The sequence below is a fragment of the Schistocerca piceifrons genome, chromosome 5 (assembly GCF_021461385.2).
Source record: "Schistocerca piceifrons isolate TAMUIC-IGC-003096 chromosome 5, iqSchPice1.1, whole genome shotgun sequence".
NCBI lineage: Eukaryota > Metazoa > Arthropoda > Insecta > Orthoptera > Acrididae > Schistocerca > Schistocerca piceifrons.
The window spans coordinates 302,049,288-302,068,265 of record NC_060142.1 but is presented as its reverse complement, the minus strand read 5'-3'; positions in this window follow the sequence as shown (position 1 = coordinate 302,068,265).

The window sequence follows — 18,978 nt, the reverse complement described above, 5'->3', positions numbered from 1 at the left end:
AATTGGCATTGTCAAAATGCTACAGGAATTGATACTAAACAGACAGGAGAGGGAACAGCGCGAACGTGATCGCGAACAACGTGAGAAAGACAGAGACAAGTTTTTATCAGAGTTGAAAACGGATATGACAACACAGATTGACTCAGTTAGGAATGACGTAAATTCCACCATTGATGCGAAAGTAGGTACCGTCACTACGCAAGTAGGCTCTCTCACAGCACAGATAGATTCGGTTAAGGGTGACGTCACGGCGCAAGTAACCACTTTGACAACACAGATAAGCACTCTGAATAACAAAATTGATAACATTGGTCAGAATCTCACAACTCAAATCGAAGCGTGTTGCAAAGAAACCGATTCGGTAAAACTTGCGTATAAAACAGTTGCACGACAGGTAGACGAGTTAGCGACAGCGGTAGCCACTGTAGAATTAAAAGTAAATGCAATGGCGAATGACATTTCGGACCGAACTATTGAGGAAAGAGTTAACAGTAGTGTTGCTTCGCACACTAAAGCACTTACCGAACATTACAAAGAATGGATTGATGTACAAGAGAAGCTTGTTGAGGAGAAGGTTACACGTGACTTGAAAGATGTTGTTAAATCCGCAACCTTAGACATATTATCTGCACCCGGCAGTTCAGGAGACACTGTTTGTACTGAACTAGGCCAAATTAGACGAGTGTTTACCCGGGATTTGCCGGAATGGCAGAAGCAAGTAACAGATGAGATATCCGACCTGAAACAGCAAATTCAAACACTACAGTATGATAACCAGAGTGACGGGAAACACTACCTTCTGAGCCAGATGAACATCAATACCAGACAACACAACAACACAACACACCACAGTACATTCCGCGACCGAAAAATGAATTTAACGATTCACACAACAACAACACTGAACAGTTGACACTCACAACCCTCATGAAAGAGGAGAGTGTATTGAAACACAGAGTTTTTCAACCATTCCAACCGGAAAAGCGAAATATTCATCCAGTCGTTTTCCTAAAGAACTTTTCAGGAGTCTCTCCAGCTGCCTGGAAGGACAAACAGAGAATACAATTCATTACCGGATACATACAAGGAGAAAGTGCTATATGGGGAACCGAGATGGTTGATAAGTGCAAAACATTTAGCGAGTTTGAGAAGAACTTTTTAAGCAAATTTTGGAGCGCAGGTGTTCAGCAACGCCTACGCAAAGAGGTCTACAACGCCGAACCTTTCCATTCGAACAGTGGCGGACTTCGCCGGTACTTTGAAAAGTACTTGAGAAAGATACAATATTGGGACACTCCCATAACAACAAAATATGTTATTATGATTCTTAAGTCAAAACTACCCATTTCCATACGCGAAAAATTAGTGAACGTGTCAGAGGAAGATCAGGACGCATTTTTATCCGTCCTTGATTCGCTCGATCTTATACATGAAGACGCGCGTGCGAATGCTAACCGTAAGAACAACAACGCAGGCACGTATTCGAATGGAAACGGTAGTAATGGAAATGGTTCACACGAAACACAATACGGAAACAAACAGTACAATAACCGCAATAGAGGCCGAAACAATGGTTACCGTAATGGTAAACACAAAAACAGCATTACGGCAACCAACGGTACAATCCAATATACAACACGCAACAACAGTATTACGGGAATGCCCCATACCAATCAAACAATAACGGTAGTAACTTCTACCAGAATGGGAACAAATACAAGGGTAAACGTTGCAACAATCAAAATTGCGGAGGTCAGCTACCTCCACCACAACCCTACGGGCAGCCACAACACTAGCAACAACAGCAATACACGCCTCAGCAACAACCATTCATGCAACAACAACAGTACACGCCACCACAACAGGACTTTAGATACAATAACAATAAACCAAGAAAACAATACAATCCACCGGTATATTTTACGCAGGCAAGTAATGTACCGATTTTTCAGCCTGGTAACCAAGTGCAGTACCAACAAGGGTTTGATACAAATCAACACACACAATGGGTAAAAAACCAGCGAGAATGGTCAAGTGATGTGACAGAAGAATCAAATCAGTCGCATCACAAGAAAGCGGAAAACTAAAGGCAGCACCTTTTCGCCTCCTTGGAGATGCAGCGGGACATAATGGGGGCAAACTCGACCTTGAACGGCTTAACGTAATACGTTATGATCGCGACACTGACTTGAGAGACGATTTGTTGCAGGAAAATGTTGAAACAGACTTGAATGACGTATGGGAAGACGAAGTACAAGCAATGACTAAAATTTACATAGCCAATACACCAATAGATGCTATTATTGATACTGGTGCAAACGTAAATGCTTTATCATTATGTATGTTTAAGAAAGTTTCTGCAGGGATGAAAATTTTAACGTTATCAGTACAAGGTTGTTCAGTAACAGGAGCGGTAGGATCTTTATCACAGCGAGTCAATTTGCAAGCTCAGGTACCGATAAGGATTAATTCTACTTCTTTCATGTGTGTATTTCTAGTAGTTAAGAATTTGTCAGTGTCATGCTTATTAGGAATGGAGTTCCTGAGGAAGAATAAGGCAGTGATTGATATGGAAAAGGATATCTGTACAATCCGAGTAGGTGAACAGGAGGTAACGCTGCAATTGTTGCGCGGCAAGGTCAAAAGAATCAACACTGAGCACAAAGTTAAGGTACGCAGACTGGTACAGCGAATGTTTTTGAACCAAGCACACATGAGAAGACAGGGTAACAGTTGGACGGATTTTGATACTGATGACGGACTTCCGACTAGAGAAGAGATTTTGAATAAAGTAAGCGAATCAAGTGAACTTGATTACATACAAAGGCAAGATTTACAGCACTTACTTATGAGGTATCTTCACGTCTTTTCTTCGAAACCTGGAGTAATACGTGACTACGAATATGACATGAAGGTCGCTCCCCATTCTACTTTTTGCAAGACAACGTACTCTGTCCCGTATGAAAGGCGCGAGGCTGTGAAAAATGAAATATGTAAAATGCTTAAGTGGGAGATCATTGAACCGTCAGACTCACCTTACAGTAGTCCGTTATTGCCAGTTTTGAAGCAGGATGGTAGTGTACGTATAGTTTTGGATGCAAGAAACATAAATAAAATAATTATTCCAGTAAGAACTCGACCAGAGGCTATGGATGAACAATTACAAGGGTTTTGTGGAGTAAAATTCCTCACATCGGTGGACTTGAGATCGAGCTACTGGCAGGTCAAGATGACATCACAGTCTCGAAAATATACAGCGTTTATATTTGCAGGTAGATCATACCAATTCAAAGTAGTTCCATTTGGTTTGAATGTGAGTTCAGGCATATTCATAGCTGCACTTGATCATGTATTAGGACCTGAACTGTTGGATGGAGTAACAGTGTATGTTGATGACTTACTGATTGCTACGAAATCTTGGGAAGAACATTTAGACACAATAAGCAAAGTTTTCCAGAGGTTTGTTGACTATAGAGTCACAGCTAATCTACATAAGTCTAAATTTGGTAAAAGTGAGATTAAATTTTTAGGGCATCTTGTATCATCACAGGGAATTACCCCAGATCCAGACAAACTGGCAGCTATTAAAAACTTTCCTGTGCCCTCTTCTAAACGCCAGTTGAAAGGCTTCCTCGGAATGACTTCCTTTTTCAGAAAGTTTATTTCGGACCAGTCGATGAACAGTCAAGCATTGCATGATCTTCTAAAGAAAAATACTCACTGGCATTGGACGCCAGAGTGTCAGGCAGATTTTGATCGCATTAAACAAGCACTTCTTAACAGCAATATTTTGTTCCATCCAGACATGGATAAAGAATTCTGTATTTCGTCAGATGCTTCATTTCAGGGGCTTGGTTCTTGTTTGTTTCAAATAGAAGTAATTGATGGAAAAGAAGAGATAAGAGTTATCAGCTTTGCAAGTAGGGTTCTCACAGAATGTGAGAGGTCATGCTCGGTGACAGAGTTGGAGGCTCTGGCCATTGTATGGTCCTTTAAAAGGTTCAATTACTACATCCATGGTCGGAAAATTAAGGTCTTTTCTGATCACCAAGCTCTTAGTTTCGTGCTCTCGTGTAAACTTCTTCATCCTCGTCTTACACGATGGAGTCTCATCTTGCAAGAGTATGATTTCGAAATAGTATACATCAAGGGAAAAAAACATTATCGCGGATGCTTTGTCACGCATGCCGCAAGGACTTCCCGAGTCCAGTGAACTTATCGAGCAGATTTCTAACTACCGAATTCTTCTAATGAAAGACCCACTACATAGAAAGTATTTCCTTCAGCTCTGCAAGTAGATGCGTATATTCCAAGAAACAGATCCCAAATGGCGTAAGGTCAAACAACTTCTTCTAACAAAACCCCATCACCACTTGTCCAAATTTTATAAACTACACAACGATGTTTTATTCCATCGAACTTCTCTCCTCTCTGGTAGATGGTGTGTGTGTATACCACACGCATACGTTGAACACCTTATCTGGTACACACATCTTTCCTGGGGTCATTATGGACCTGAAAAATGCAAACGTAAGATTTCTGCGTATTGCTATGTACCGAACTTGCACCATCGAATCCACAAGTTGTTAAGTACATGTCTTATCTGCCAGAAGGCAAAACCCTTCAACCATTCGAACCTAATTCCTCTGAATCCAATTATTACTGAGAGACCAAATCAAGTTCTGACCCTTGATCTCGCCGGCCCCCTGCCGCAAGGGAGGGGAGGGGTGAAATACCTAGTCGCATTGATGGATCTTTTCACAAAATATGTGAGACTTTATACAGTGAAATCATCCCGTGCACTTCCGATCATCCGTCGAATCGAACAAGACTGTTTTCCTCGATTTGGCAAGCCGGAGGCCATTCTATCAGATAATGCATCGAATTTCACTGGCAGACAATGGCGCAATTTTCTTGCCAGACATGGCATCAAACAAATACTTATATCTCGTTTCAGACCGCAATCTAATCCCACCGAACGTATCTTCAAAGAGTTCAATAGATTCATTCGAACCTACATACCTAATCGACAAACCCGTTGGATTGACTTTGTATCTTCATTCGAGCAGATTGTCAACAATCTTCCACACTTCTCAACTGGATTTACACCTGCGGAATTAATGACGAGTCATCGGGAAAGAAATGAATGGTTAGATCCCATACCTAAAATTGTAGAACCAGAATTAGATTTAGATGCAAAACTTAGGCAAGCATTGGTATCCTTAGCTGTACAGGCGAATCTACGCAAGAAGTCTTATGACAAGAAAGTATCTAAGGCTCTTACATATGATATTAATGAAAAGGTGCTTTTACGGACACATTTTAAGCCATCGAAGTTGTTGAAAAGAAATCGGAAATGGAGGCTATTGTACGACGGACCATTTGTAGTAATTAGAAAACCACATACAGGATGTTGTCTAATAGCGGATCCAGCATCTGGCAGAATTAAAGGATTGTATCACCACCAGGATCTCAAGAAGTACAACGAGGCAAAGTAACAAGCAAAGGAACATTAGCCTAAGGTTTAACCCGTGAAACACTTCGGTATTCAAACACACCAATACGAGTACTCACACTTTGGCGAAAAACTATGGAGGTAATTGAAGATTTGATTTATTATGGCGTACGAAAAAGAAAGCACATTCCATTTGAGAGGACAGATTCTCAGTTAGTTTTAAGTTAGTCATAGGTGTAAGCAGTCCAAGTTGGCTGTTGGCATTGAGAAATGCCGTTATTGGTGAAAGGAGATACGGAAGGAAGTAGCAGATTGCCACCTTCCAACTCCAATGAATATATATGTATGTGAAATATTAGGTTAAGCAATTTCTTTTTCAGCCCTCAAGATGGAATGTTAGTCTTTAAGTGTACAGAGTACAGCCTATTGCGTGTAATCTGTGCGTTATTGTAACACCGCCATGAACTATACCTTTTGTTAGCGCGATCTTCAGAATTCAACAGATTTGTGTAGCCAAGTGTTTGAACTGTCAAAAGCAGTAAATAACAGAGAGAGAGAGTATCACGTAGTATTTGATAGTTTTCAGGAGATGCAATCTCAGATTCAAAGTATCATCTGCGAACAGTAAGCCTCATAAAGATTTAATAGCTAAGCAACAAAGCATTTCCTTTATTCTGTTTTACAACAGCTGTTAGGTCCTGTAGTCGAGAGTGCCACTACATGGAAACATATACGTCCTACTGACAAGTCTGAAGTATTCCTGATGGTAAACGTTTCTTCTTTAAACATGTAAGATGCACTAAAGTAATTAGCTATTTCACAGCCAAGCCCGACAATCGCCCAGAAGGAAGAGTGAGAAACTAGAAAGCTGTCACCAGATATGACTCACATTATAATAATAAAACTAAGATCTGATATTAGATTAAAGAATAGCCACTTGAAGGCACACGTGACGCATGTCATGCATCTAAGGTCACAAAAATATCCTAGTGTAGTTGTGCTAGAATTTGTATATGTATATAGTGTATTTATGTTCATATTTGATCCTCTCCTCTTCCACTTCCCCATCCTATCCCATTAAAAAAGAGTGAGGATTAGAATTTGACAGGCTCATCTGAGTGCTCTTTAGACGGTTGAAGTGGAAACGAAATTTGTGGGAGAGATCCGTTAGCGAAAGTTTTGTTCTAATCGCGTATCGCGAGTAGCAATGTTGAGAAATTATAATACATTCCGCGAGTAGTACTTGCAGCCAGTAACTTTATGAAGCATGAATCTTCCGGAGAGAAACGCATGAGTATGCTCGACCAGTAGAGACAGAATTTGTTCAATTTGTGCTCTACATAAACAGTGACACTAAATTTTGAAGAGAAACGAAATAACAAGCTGCTTAAAAGATTTGTTTTAAGAAAAATTTTACCTTTGTAAAAGGGAGAGAGAATAACCGAAATAATCGTGCCTTGATGCACAAGTAGTGGTATTCAATACGCTAATCCGGCGTGGCGTGATTGAAAAGGTTAACAGAATTTTGTGACTGTAAGCAAACTTAAGAAATGTATGTATGTATGTATGTAATTTATGGACATTGTTTAATCTTGTAATGTATTTACCTGTGAGTAACTTGAACTGTGAACTTTGAAATCACAATGTGAGATGGGAGATGTGAATTTGCAGACACTCTAAGACGTTCTAAACAAAATGCGAGTGATAAAGTGTACAAACTACGTGTGCAGTGACATGTTTACACGCAAGTGCAGGTAGTGACAGCGATCACAGCAAAGCATTTTGCAAACTATATGTAAAACGTTGGCTTCACTTACCTGTGTGTAAGCAGCATGGCAGGTCGCAGGGACTGTCGTGTGAAATCCTCGAAACAGACGGTGGTATTTTCTACCCAAGTTTTCGATACGCCGATCGACGATGGAGAAAGGACACTAGACGTGTGTTTTCCGCGTGTTCTCATTTTAGCAGAGCGCGAGTGACACACGTTAAACTTCATACGAGCATACACGAGCGCGTGTTGCACTGGACTAGTAACCTGCAACAGCGCGGAGCTGTTTGCAATTGGACTCAACAATTAACATTTGAAACACAACCGACGCGCGCGCTGTGGAGGCGTGTCATTGACCTTAGAATGTTCTCCGTCTCACAACTACGCAAGAGACATTGCTAAAGCTATCACAGTGAAACTTAATTATGAACTTTATTTATTCTGTAAAAAGAGAAGTCTTAGCTTCAAATTAATTTCCATTTAATCAGTCACGTCGGATATTTTGCGATAGATAGTTAAATAAATACAAGGCATTACTGAGCACTGAAACGTTAGCTGGAAGGGAAGGTTATCAATCCTGTCCAGAATCCTATAAAACCTTTACCTGTAAGTCTACATTATAGCACGAACCTAACACAGGTTTCTTTCTGTTTATTTGCATGTAAACGACATGACGCTTGATGCGAGACACTAGAGAGGCAACACGAGCGAAGACAAAAAAGACGCTACCCAGGGTCGTGACCTCTCGGACGACGCCGCTCACCGAACGAGAATAGACGTTGCAGACTCCGGTTAAGTGAGCGCGTGACAAATAAAAGTGTACAGTGTAGTGTCAAGGGAAACGTCCTGATTAACAACGACATTCTAAAAGAATCTAATGAAACGGATAAAAAACATTACGAGACCAAACAGGTCACAGACAATTTTAGAGGACTGTTTAAGTAATTATTTCAATGTATCTGTGTATGTTTGTCTACTGACATGTTTTGTTTTCTATATAGAATATTATTCATTTATCTTTGTGTGTGTTAGACTTAAGATTGTTTTTTTGTCGTATTTTGTTTCACAGTAACAGCAATTAAGATGACAGTCCAAGGACACCTTACAATGAACTGAGAGAAGTGCCAAAGTGCACAAAAGACACTGAAAGACTATTTGTTTTCATAACTGTACTGGAAGCATAAAATAACTAGATGACATACTCATTCCAATTTTATGTTAGAACGAAAGTAAACAGATGATAAAACACAGTAATGTCTTGAAACTACATGTGAGTCCTGATGATCCTTCCGGAATCATCATGCCTCACATGGGAGGCATTGTGACATTACAGCCTTTATCACTGCGATTTTTAACATGTAAAAGTTTTTTTTCTGTTTTCGCGTCAGTATGTGCGAACTTTTAACATATACCAATGAATGTTGTAACCAAATATCTTTGCCGCGCTCCTGAAAAGCGCAGAATATCACGATAGCTGTAAACTGTTATACGCTGCTATCGATCAGTAAAAAAGACGATGCACCTATGTTTCAAAATAACAATTGCCAATTTTTACTTCTTCAGGGAGCCGCGCCGCTCTCTAGCTGTTCTGTGAATATGTTGTGAGTCGGACGCAAAAATATTGTGCTCCATACTGATATAATCATTTTATTGTAACTTTAAGAGTTTAAGTGATTAAAAAATATATGTAACCACAAACAAGGGAGAATGTATATCATGAAAATTCGCTCCACCGCCACATTGGGTGGCCATGTCAATGTAAGTTTCCGTTTCATAATATAATACTTGAAGCCTTGAAGTTTATTTAATTTCAAAGAAAATCTCTGAACCTTATTTTCATTATTTATACTTGTGATAATCTTTCCTGTTTAAAAGATTTATGCAGCTTATGATCCAGCGTGTGTTCTATCGGAACAGGAGGCTGTCGTGACGACATCGTTATAGTATTTATTCCAAGTTCTTTCAGTTCCGTTTATGTGTTCGTACAAATCCAATTAGTTGGTCCCTTAGGTTTCTTTCATGTAACTTCTGTCTGTTTTCTCCGCGCGATCTTCCTCCGAAAAAAAATTTCTGTTCATTTTTTAGTAATTTTCGATATCGCGAATGAGAAAAGACAGCCGCCTCCTGCTCCGAACGGAACACCACGACTTTTCTAACGTCGGAGAGTACCGCACGAATTTTCCGCTAAAAGGTAATAGAATTTCTTAAAGCTGGATCATTACACATGTTGCTGCTGTTCTCCAACAAATCTGGTGTGATTAATAGTAATTTATTCTGTCACGACAAAAAGAACCAATTTTATTTTTACCAAAGCAACAAAGCTTTCAATTAAATTACTAAAAAAAAAACATACCAGAAGTTCTCGATATGTTGCAACCTTGCTGGCCACCAAAGATTATCGAAGGCGCCAGTAATGTCAATAAGAATGTCAGCTACACACTTCTGTAATGCCTATCTACAATTTGGAAAGCCCAATTAACTGTTCTGTTAACAGCTTCAGTTGGCTTCATCAGCTGGAACGTCAGCGTCAAAGTTGTGTAAACTTGTGATGCGGAATAGTGAAAGAAGCTTATAGGCCGATTATTCCTGGACGGAACACAAACGCGCTCAAATATCGCAACGTCCTAACAGACCACCGTCCGAAGATGTTAGAAAACATTCCTCTGAGGACTAGGAGGAACCTGTGGTACCAACATGATGGCTTGCAGCTCATAGTGGACGATGCCCTTTTTAGCATGTCTTCACTAATTGTTTACAAATCGTTGGATTGGACGCTGAAAACTGTGTAAATTCGCCGACCCGTTTCCCGGATTTGACGTCTGTTGACTTATTTCCGTGGGGAAAGCTGAAAGACGCTGTGTACAGGGACACACAGCAACTACACCCAATGATGTGCCAAGACTCATCATTGCAGCACGCTCGGGGATCTCAGCTGAAATGCTAGCACGAATGTAGCAGTCGTTCCATACCTGAGTGGAAGCGTGTATTACCGTTTCCGGTGGTAATTTTGAACACAACATGTTATGATGGTTAGTTCTCTGGTCACAAACCACATCGCTAGTACATGCACATGTGCTGTTCTGTAGTGTGTGCTACCACAGTTATCGTAAATGTATTGTTCTTGGATCTTTTCAAAATACGAGATCCCGTAAATGACTCGCACTAGAATCATGCAACAAACGCCACTGACATTCTGATTTATCCTATTTTTAGTTTGTAAATATCAATAGGCATTGTTCTGTTTAAAAAAGCGTATGTTTGTACAAAAAATACACTGTCTAAGAATTATTGCAATCCTTTCTTGGCTAACAATACGTGTCCCTGGCTAACAATCATTTCTGTGAAAACCACTTATCAACAGCAATTTCCATTAAAAAAAATTCTTTATTCACAATACATTATAATTATACAAATGTAACTAACCACCTTAATGATTAGTGGGTTCTAAGTGTTACAATGTTATTATTTGCAGCTAATTACAATTTTACTTGTGAACTACAGACAGCACAGGTTGATGGGCAAACTTAGGTTCTATGTTAAGCTATACACACTTTCTTTTGCTTGTGGCGGTTTTCCCGCGGATACGCAGGGTCGGCATGGTTAATCGGATGTGGCAATGTTAGCTGAAGGGGTGGCCAGGTGCCACCCCGTAGCCCCCAGGAAGGAATTAGTGTACCTCAGCTGTCTGCGACTAGTGTAATCCATGGAATAGTGCGAAAGTGTTCAGATGTCTGCGAGCCGTGTAACTGAGGCGGGACGTGGGGACCAGCCCGGTATTCACCTAGGGGGATGTGGAAAACCGCCTAAAAATCACATCCAGGCTGGCCGGCACACTGGCACACGTCGTTAAACCGCCGGGCGGATTCGATCTGGGGCCAGCGCGCCTACCCGAGTCCAGGAAGCAGCGCGTTAGCGCGCTCGGCTAACCTGGCGGGTATAAGCTATACACACTAATACCTACTTGTAGCTAATCTCAACTGCTTGCAGTGTCACAGGTGTGTCAGTGTGGATATAATCCTACTGCAATGCCTTGCTCATCGAGCTAATCCCGATGAACGTGCCCTGACAGTCCAAAATTACTAATCGCTGCAAGTTCCTATTTCGGTTTCTATTTCTAAATCCTACTAAGTAACCTACGTCAAGTCCGGTGCATGTCATTGTTGCGAAATTAATGTACCCCACTCCCCCTAGCCCTGCACGTGGCGGATTCCAACTTACAAGTCGACCTGTCCACGCACAGGTGGTACAGGATTAGTGTAGTATTGATCACGAATGTCCTTCAAGTATGCTTCAAACACCTCGTTAGCCAGATTATTCAAGGTTTAGAATGTCTCCTCATATCTCACCAAGTCGTATGTGTCGTTGTTTGGTAGTTGCTGTCGTAATGCAGCTGCTACATCATCGAAAAGAGGGCACTCGTAAACCACATGGTCGGGAGTACCCTCCGATGCGCCACAGTCACACGCGGACGTAGCTCTCCTCCCAAACCGGCATAAATATGTCGGATAGGGCCCATGACCAGTGAGAAAATGGAACAAACCCCGGGTTGGCTCAAAGTGCCCCATACCTAGCCTTTCCATTACATTTGGTAAGAGTTGGAAAGTTCTTCTACCAGATTCGTCCATTTACCATGACTCCTGCCATAGTTCGCCTCTTTTTCTTATCTCACGCTTGTCCCTAACCCGAACTCCCAAAATGTCTTCTATTTTCGTATCATCATCTTTCTTAGCCCATTACCATGCGGCTTGTTCCCTTATTTTGTTGTCCAGATGTCAGAGCCCAATTATCGCTAATAGGGCACCCCCTGGATATGTCCTGTAAGCCCCCACAGACCTTAGCAACATGTTTCTCTGTACTCTTCTCACTGTCATGGCGGGCACCACCCTCGTGAGCCTGTGTGCCCAGACTCCCGAGCCGTAACCTACTATTGACGTTAATATGCTATTGTGGTACAATTTTATCAGGTGAGGGGGAAGGCGAAATCTTTTATGACCTATAGAGATGAGGTTATTAGGTACTTGTAATGCTCTTTGGGTCACGGATTCAATGCGCCCTCCGAAGTTCCACCTTTCATCGATGATAATTCCCAAGTAGCGTGTCTCACGTCACCTAAGGACTGGTTTCAATTTCAGAAATATTTGCGGTGCAAGGTTTTAAGTGATTCAACCTGTGCATAAACGTGTCCATTGGCGTTTACAGTCATGATTGAAACTTGCGGTCGACTCCTACGTGTTGTGCACCCCGTAGCCCGCAATCCAGCGCTGAGTTTCATCTGCGAGGGGTGGTGAAGCAAGGGTGTGGAGGAACGGGGCAGGAGGTGTCTCCTATTTTGAGCATTGGAGCAATGACTCACATTAATAGCAGATTTTTAATCTAAATCATATCTACACTGTTCTATACATTATAACATCTGTTATCTCATTGTTCCCTACGAGAAGTTGCATTTCTGAAACTGCAATAACGAGAAGAGTCTAGTAAGCAACCATAGACAGGACTTTTCATTTGTTGATGTCAAATTACCGACACCGTGACCAACCTTTACAGTTTGTCACGCGGGACGGTTCGATATGCAGTTGTGAGTCTGAAGACGTGTGTTCTCAGGAGTGCAGTACCTTGAGCGTGAATTAATATTTGTGGTAATTTAGTGCAGAGGCTTACGGAAAATAACTTCGCTTTCCAGGTCAAGCACCTAGGGAGGGTTGTAATGATTTTCTGACCTGGCTTTTACGTGAAAGTGGATTGGATATCTGATTATGATATTGCGAACAAATTGTACTGTTTTCCTGTTTGTCACTTGCAAAATGAATCACCGGGTGCCAATGACGCTAAGAGGCGTTGACGATCTGAGATATTGATCACAGAAGATAAAATAACATGAGCAGTCTAAATCACATATTACTGCAGAGCTGTAGCACAACATTTTCGGGAAACACTATATTAGGAAACACTTGGACAACGTTTATAGGCAATCACTTGAAAGATACAATGACCAGATTCGTAAAAATCGTTACGTACTCTCTAAAATGGCGAACTGCATTAAATTTTGTTGTGCTTCTGAGCTCGCACTTCGCGATCGTGGCGCATGCAGTGAGTAATCAGATTACACTGCTGACGTAGGTGTAGAGCTTAGCGACCACCTTCCGAAGACTAATGTTTTCAAAGACACCGCGAAACATATTCAAAATGATTTTCTTTCTAGTATGCTGGAGGTCTATCATGACCGAATAAGAAATACGTTCCCTGATGCTGCTGTTTCATTGCAGATGAGACAACTTATGTTTCAATAATTTCACAGTTTGTCGTTGTTATCAGGTACGTTTTGTCTGAGAGTAGACCCGTAGAGAGGATTCGGATTTTCTTCTCGTGAACATGATTCTAAAAGCTTAGCAAAATCGTGCTGTAAAGTATTTCTCACAGCTACGATTGTGCAGGTGTTAAGAGTGGTCGTCGTTTGGCTGTACAGACTCTTCTGAAACAGCAATTTAAACATGCATATTTTGTTCACTGCTATGCCCATAAGTTGAATCTGATTTTAGCTCAAACAATGAGTCAGAATAAGAACGTCAGAATTTCTTATGCTGACAGTAGTGAGATTCCCAGTTTATTTCATAGTTCATCCCAGCGCACAGCGATGTTAACTGAGGTAGTGAACACGAAAGTGCCTCATGTTCGTAACAGGAGATGGAATTTTAAATCAAGAACTGCGAAAATTGTGTACGAAAATAGAAAGTCTTTTGTATAACGCCTTGAACAAAATGAGCTAGTATCTCAGCAAACTACTACAACTCTTGAAGCGAGAGAGCTCCGCCTGAAATTAGAGCACCCAGCTTTACAGTTTCTGTTGCCTGTTCTCAGTCATACTGTACAGTTGACTTACTGACTAGACAACAAGGGATTAAATGTTTCAAAAGACCCATGCGTGAAATCTGAATAGCATCACTGACACTATTCCCACGTACAGACAGCTGCTGTATCCTGCTAACAGACAGACACAGGAAAATGAAATTCCGAAAACTTTTGTCCCAAAAGAAGTGTGTGATACAGTTACCGCTCAAGTTCTTGAACGCTTTGACATTATACTGCGTCGCGGCGCTGCATCTTTATTTAATTCTAAAAAGTTTGTTTCGTACGCAAGTCAATTTCCGCAAACGTTGCTGCAGAGGTCTTGTGAAACATACATCCCTCCGCGAACCCAAAAAGCTGAAAACGGAGCTTGAGGTACTATACACCGGGAACGAGTTAGGAACTCTCATGGGAGTTCTTTCCACTTCCGCAACTCCTGCTCGAAACTGATTTGCAGGAGCTTTTTAGTGGAACAATAAAACTCATGAAAGTCGTTGTTACCACATCGATGTCAACGGCGGAGCGATCCTTCTCCGCCCTGAAGGGAATAAAAATATTTCTGAGATGTGCTATGTGTCAAGAGAGGCTAATAGCACTATCGACGTTTTCCACCGAGAAGGACTTCATTCGCAGCATCGTGGACACCAATGAATGCGTCACTGACAGATTCTCTGCTCTTAAGGAGAGGAGAAAGGGTTTTCCTTACATCCATAGTAAGGTGAGCGTCTTTCCACAGAGCATTCATTTTGTTATTCATTTTCATTCTTTTTATGTTAGTTAAATGGAACTTCGTTGTCCATTTTCCTCGGAACCCGCTAGAAAAACCTATGAGGCCGCTACTTTAGAATTCGTTTAACGCTTCACTATCCTTACACTAATTTTAGCTTTGTTCAGCTTTTATTTATCTGCTAGGTTTTCGGTATGCCGGCCGCTGTGGCCGAGTGGTTCTAGGCGTTTCAGTGTGGAGCCGCGCGACCGCTACCGTCGCAGGTTCGAATCCTGCCTCGGGCATGGATGTGTGTGATGTCCTTAGGTTAGTTAGGTTTAAGTAGTTCTAAGTTCTAGGGGACTGATGACCACAGCAGTTGAGTCCCATAGTGCTCAGAGCCATTTGAACCATTAGACCGTAATCAAAAGAGCTTCGGGCTGTTTACGGACAGTGGTCAATAACTCATGCTTCAGTACATAACAAGCGCAGTCTTTATCTATCTTTAATCAATTTTCGTCCATACCACATACACCATAACACTAACACAAGGAGTAGCTGGGTGCAATCTGAGTTCTGTTGCTAAACTTCTTCTGGTTTTTACTCCAAGTCATCTCACACAATACAAAAGTATTAAAAGCTAACGCAAAACATGAAATACGTTAATATACAGTATTGAACACAGTAAAAGACACAGTTACAATTCAGTACTTCGCAAAGCATGTGAGACGAAAACTAAACTGCGTTCTGTGCGACGAACAGGATCCGCTACTGCTGCTTACGCCCCGCTGCACCCTGCGGCTCCGGTATGCTGCGCCGGCTTCGTCGGTTCTGCTGCTGCAGTAGAGGGGAAGGGGACCCTGAAGATAGCTACAGGGTGACCTGGAAAGCAGGTATACAGGTAAGGGTAGTGCCTAACAGTGCTCTGTACCGACCATGGTTGTTAGCCACAACGTAGTACTGAGACGTAAGCATCACTGCTTTTTCCTACGTCTGTTGTGAGACAGGTCGTCAGAAAATAAATTTCGTGGAGCACTATCTCTCAATTCTGTACCGTTTAAGCATTCTGCTACGTAATTAATCCGTAACTAAATGTTAGACGATGAGGTCGAGCGTATGACTGCACTTGCATTCATTTTGTGTTTTACAAATACATTACCAAACCATCGATTAGTGCTGAATGTGGTGTCACCGCCAGACACCACACTTGCTAGGTGGTAGCCTTTAAATCGGCCGCGGTCCGTTAGTATACGTCGGACCCGCGTGTCGCCACTATCAGTGATTGCAGACCGACCGCCGCCACACGGCAAGTCTAGTCAGACTCCCTAGCACTCGCCCCAGTTGTACAGCCGACTTAGCTAACGATGGTTCACTGTCTACATACGCTCTCATTTGCCGAGACGACAGTTTAGCATAGCCTTCAGCTACGTCATTTGCTACGACCTAGCAAGGCGCCATATTCAGTTACTATGTCTTCTGAACAGATAATATTGTGACTCATGTACCGTCAAGAGCGACGTTCATCATTAATGGATTAAAGTTAAGTATCAAACTAATTATGTCCGCTTTCTGAATTCTCATTCCTTGTCATGTTCCAGACCTCACGTCAGTATAGTTGTTCCCTCTTCACGCCAGCCTGCGTGAGCTAAAACGAGTGCATTTCGGCCTCCAATTGTAACACGGTGTTGGCTCTTCTGCCAACACAACACTGAAAATGTTCAAATGTGTGTGAAATCTTATGGGACTTAACTGCTAAGGTCATCAGTCCATAAGCTTACACACTACTTAACCTAAATTATCCTACGGACGAACACACACACACACACACACACCCATGCTCGAGGGAGGACTCGGACCTCCGCCGGGACCAGCCTCACAGTCCATTAGTGCTGAAATTTAAGCTCTCGTACTAGCTGGCAGAACTCAGAAACTGACGTCACAGTGAGGAAAGGAATAAAGCAATTAGGAAAACCAGAAATTACAGGCTAAGCAGTACCTCTGTGTGTGTGTGTGTGTGTGTGTGTGTGTGTGTGTGTGTGTGTATATGTGTATGTGTGTGTTTGTGTTTTCCACGTTCCACATTTCCTCCTAAACCACTAGACCGATTTCTACCAAATATGTTATGCGTATACCTTAGAATCAGGCAACAATCACTATGTGGGTAAGATCCACCTACTATCAGAGTTCAGAAAATATTACAGCATAAACCATGAGATACGTGAAAATTGCCGCATCACACATGACGTTTAAATTTATTACTTCTGTGCTACTAAATTTATTCGCAATAAGTTTCGAAGACAGTTTGCTTTGTAAATAAACGCCTACTCTTGCTGCAAGAAAAGGCGTTTTGCATTTACAAATCAAATATTTATGTGCTTTCTGCGGAGGATGTCCACGCAAAAACAGACTCGATTGCAAACGGTATCTACATAGGCCACCGAATGTTCCTACACAAATATATCATTGCACGTCACATATTTCAAGAGACATAAAATTACACAAACTGAGAAGCGTGAAAAAAGTGCCTAATATTGCATGAAGTTTTAATACGTTTATTATTTACTACTAAGACACTCCTAGCCTGCCGTTGTGGCCGAGCGGTTGTAGGCGCTTCAGTCCGGAGCCACGCTGCTGCCACGGTCGCAGGTTCGAATCCTGCCTCGGGCATGGATGTGTGTGATGTCCTTAGGTTAGTTAGGTTTAAGTAATTCTAAGCCTAGGGGACTGATGACTTCAGATGTTAAGTCCCATAGTGCTTAGAGCCATTTGAACCATTTGAACTCTCCTACAGTTGACTCTGCTCAAGGAAATTCCTGAAACGTCGAACTGCTTTTGGCAGCTTTCAACTTTTGAAGTGCAATCGGCAGTAAGCGGAAACGATAGCCATCTGTAGAGCTATAAAGAAGGAGTGCCATAGAGACGTTTACAAAATCACATCATACATACGCGAAGCAGCCGTGTCGTGCGTACAGAAATAGTACGTTTCTAGTAGAAAATTGGCAAAATGAATAACCGGACAATGCCGGGTTTGTCAGCTGCTGTTTTGCAAGAACTGCTCCATAACCACAAGTTTCAGGTTCTGTTGTCGAAAAACTTGAAGTGCTTGAAAATTTAACGCTCTGAATTATTGATTCACTATAGACTATTTGGCGTTTTTAAGCCTAGGAGTTTCAATACCGTTCTTAACGAAGGTAGTACACATTATGATGCGCCCTGCAGTTGTGTTGAGGCTGCTTAACGTTAAGTTCAAAACAATTCGTAAAAAAGTGCAGCTATGTTTCAAGCACGTGTTCTTGAAACGAGAGAGTCATTTCCAACGACTGATTATTGTTTCTGTTAATAAAAGCATTCGACTAATAAACAAGCCAGGTTCGTGTCTAATGAAAAATTTGTCCATTATATCTAGTATTTTCTATCTCGGACGTGAATGTTTGATGTTGACTTATCAATCTGTTTCTCGGAATATTTATTAAGGAGAAGTATCATCTTACATTTATTTACATTCATCTCGACACTGCAGCCAAAGATGCTACAACGTTTTAATATAAATGATTCCTGCCCTAAATTAACTTGATATTAAAGTTGGGACCTGATTGTAACCATTTAACTTAAAGCATAAACGTCGAAAGGTCAGGTCTCTGATTAAATGCTTGAGGTAATTTTCCGGTTAAGAGATTTAGCAAATACTATAAAATAACCAAGAAAGTTAAGCCCTTATCTTACCAGACCACCTAATTTTCAATGAATGAGAAGGTTGTGCGCAGTACCGCAGAGGGAAGGAACATGTGGAAGACACTGACAAAAAGAACGAACAGGATGTGAAGGATAGTGAAGGCGATGATAGGACACCTGTTAAGACTTCAGGCAATAACTTCCATAGTACTAGAGGGAGCTGCAGAGGGTAAAAACAGTAGAGGAAGACAGAGACTGGGATACATTCAACAAATAATTGAGGACATAGGTTGCAAGTGCTACTCTGAGCTGAAGAGGTTGGCACATGATAGAAATTCGTGGTAGGCAGCATAAAACCTGTCAGAATCTTTCACTGATAACGCGAACAATCAAAACCTAAACAATTTTCTTGGGGGCCGGATATCCTCCCCGCTATCCCATCAAGTGAGGTTTCCTCATAGGGGTTTAGTTTCTCAAAAATAAGACGTCCAGTCATTTGGAACTCTTCAGTTTTACGTCTAAAATGTTTCACAG